Raw genomic sequence first — 3,256 nt, 5'->3', positions numbered from 1 at the left:
AAGACTGTTTATGTTGTGGATTAGGACTTCTAGAGTTCTTCCAAGCTTTTCTTTAACGAAGTTTAGAGGCCTTGGTTTTAGTCCTAGATCCATGATCCACCATGAATTGGTTTTTGTATATGGAGTGAGGTGTGGATCTTGCTTGATTCTTCTGCAGATAGTTCTTCAATTTTGCCAACACCATTTGTTAAAAAGGCTTTCATTTCGTCTCCTTGTCAAAAATCAGTTGACCATAGGTAGATGCGCTGATTTCCGTGTTCTCAATTCTATTCCACTGATCTATGTGTCTGTCATTGTACCAATACCATGCTGTCTTAACCACCATGGCAGCGTGGTAGTATTTGAAATCAGGGAGTGAGATGCTTCCTACCTTTTTCCTATTTTTAAGGAGTGCTTTGCTTATTTGGAGCTTCTTTTCATTCCAAGTGAAACTGGAGATTACCGTTTCTATCTCATTGAAGAATGAGATTACCGTTTGTATTGGGATTACACTGAACGTGTAAATTGCCTTTGGTATTATTGCCATTTTCACAATATTTAGTCTTCCTATCCACGGGCAAAGAATATTCTTCCACTTCTCCAGGTCTCTTTTTGTTTCTTGTAGTAATGTTTTATAATTTTCTTTGAATAGACCCTTTGTGCTTCTGGTTAGAGTTACTCCCAAGTACTTAATCTTCTGATTAGCTATTTTAAAGGGTATTGTTTTTCTTAACTCCGGCTTTGTATTATCTTTGCCACTGTAGAGAAATTCACCTGATTTTTGTATGTTGATCTTGTATCCTGCTACTTTGCTGAATTGGTCAACTATGTCCAATAGTCTTCTTGCTGAGTTTTTAAAGTTTTCTATGTATACTATCATATATCTGCATAGAGATCATTTTACCTTCTCTTTGCCAATTTGGATAACTCTTATTTCCTTCTCTTGTCTTATTGCTATCTCTAAGACTTCCAATACAATATTGAATAAGAGAGGTGATAGTGAGCATCCTTGCCTAGTTCCTGTTCTCAAGGGGAATGCCTTTAAACTCTCCATTGAGAACAGTGTTGGCTCTCCGGTTTTCATAAATACTTTTTCCTATGTTGAAGAATTCCCCTCTAGTCCTATTTTGTTGAGTGTTTTATCAGGAAAGGGTGCTGGATTTTGTCAAAGACCTTTTCTGCATCAATTGGTAGGATCATGTGGTTCTTCTTGTTCTTTGCTTTGTTAATGTGATGAATTACATTAATTATTTTTCTTATGTTGAACCATCCTTGCATACCTGTTATGAATCCCACTTGGTCATGGTGAATTATTTCTTTGATGTATTGTTGAATTCTATTGGCCAGTATTTTATTCAGGATTTTTGCATCTATATTCATAAGAGGTATTGGCCTATAATTTTCTATTTTGGTGGTGTTCTTTCCTGGCTTTGCCATCAAGGATATGTTTACTTCATAGAATGAGTCTGGGAGAATTCCATTTTTTTCTATTTTCTGAAATACTTTATGTAGATTTTGTGACCGTTCTCTGAATGTTTGATAAAATTCACTTGTAAAACCATCTGGTCCAGGGCTTTTTGTGGTTGGACGTTGTTGTATTACCTTTTCAATTTCTTCTTTTGTAATGGTTCTGTTCATATGTTCAATTTTGGTTTGTGTCAGTTTAGGTAGGTTGTGCATTTCTAAGTATTTGTCCATTTACTCTAGGTTTTCATATTTGTTTGAGTATAGTTTTTCATAATACTCTAATGTTAGCCTTTTTGTTTTATTTGGTTCTGTTGTGATGTTGCCTGATTCATCTCTTATTTGGATTATTCATGTCTTCTTCTTTTGTGAGTTTTGTTAATGGTTTGTTGATTTTATTGACGTTTTCGAAGAACCAACTCCTAGTTTTGTTGATAGTTTCAATTATTTTTCGGTTTTCTATTTCATTTGTTTCTGCCCTAATATTTATAATTTCAGGTTTTTGGAGGGTGTCATGTTTCCTTGCTGTTCTTTCTCAATTTCCTGGAGATGCTGGGTTAGAGAATCAATGGTCAATTTTTCATGCCTTTTGATGTGTTTGCTTATTTCTATAAATTGACCTCTGATTACAGACGGCTTTGGCTGCTTCCTAGAGGTTTTGGTAAGTGGTGTTTTCATTGTCATTTATTTTAAGAAACTTTTTTATTTCATTTTTTATTTCTTCTACTACCCAGTCATGTTCAAGCAAGGTGTTGTTCAGCTTCCAAATGTATGGTTTCTTTCTCCGTATCTTCTTATTATTAATTTCTAATTTTGCAGCATTATAGTCTGAAAAAAATGCTTTGTGTTATCTCTATGTTGGTTTGTTGTGTGGTTTAATTCTTCAGTATCTTTGTTGCGTTTCTTTATGGTAGTTCTATCTTTTCTTGAGGGGGATGTATTGAAGTCTCCAAGTACTATAGTAGTGTTGTCTATTTCCTTTTTCACTTTTGTTAATGTTTGTTTTATGTATTTTGCAGGTCTTTCATTTGGTGCATAGATATTTATTATTGTTATGTCCTCTTGTTCTATTGACGCTTTCAGCATTATGTAGTAACCTTTTTTCCCTTTGTGATGGTTTTTACATTGATACTTATTTTATCAGAGATTAATATGGCTACTCCTGCTTTTTTCTGGTTGCCATTTGCTTGGTATATTTTTTTTCACAACCTTTTATTTTTAGTCTTTCTTTACTTTCATTTTTCAGATGTGTCTTTTGTAGACAACATATTGATGGATTTTGGTTTTTTATTCAATCTTCTACCCTTTTTCTGTTTAGCCGTTCATTTAAACCATTCCCATCCAGTGTGATTTTTGAGAAGCAAGGTTTTATTGCTATCATTGTGTTGAGTTCTTTTTGATGTTGTTGCTAGTTACTTTGGACCATGATGCTTTCTGTGGTATGTCTGTAAAAAATACATCTCTGAGTCTTTCCTGCAATGCTGGTCTTGTTTTTACATACTCTCTTAGGTTCTGCTTTCCTGGAAATATCTTTATCTCTCCTTCCTTCATATTTGATGGGTAATTTTGCTTGGTACAGTATTCTTTGTTGACAGTTGTGTTCTTAGGGTGTTTGATATATGTCCTTCCACTGTCTTCTTGCTTGCGTGGTTTCTGCTGAGAAATCGGCACTTAATCTTATCTGTTCTCCCTTATAGGTTACTCTTTGTTTCTCCCTTGCTGCTTTCAGCATTCTCTCCTTATCTTTGGTTCTGACAAAATTCACTCTGATATGCCTTGGTATTTTTCTTTTGGGGTCTATTCTGTATGGTAT

This window comes from Elephantulus edwardii, unplaced genomic scaffold, assembly GCF_000299155.1.
Source record: "Elephantulus edwardii isolate Elephantulus edwardi_28Jun2011 unplaced genomic scaffold, EleEdw1.0 scaffold00249, whole genome shotgun sequence".
NCBI classification, from domain to species: Eukaryota; Metazoa; Chordata; class Mammalia; order Macroscelidea; family Macroscelididae; genus Elephantulus; species Elephantulus edwardii.
Note: the sequence above shows the minus strand (reverse complement) of the source record.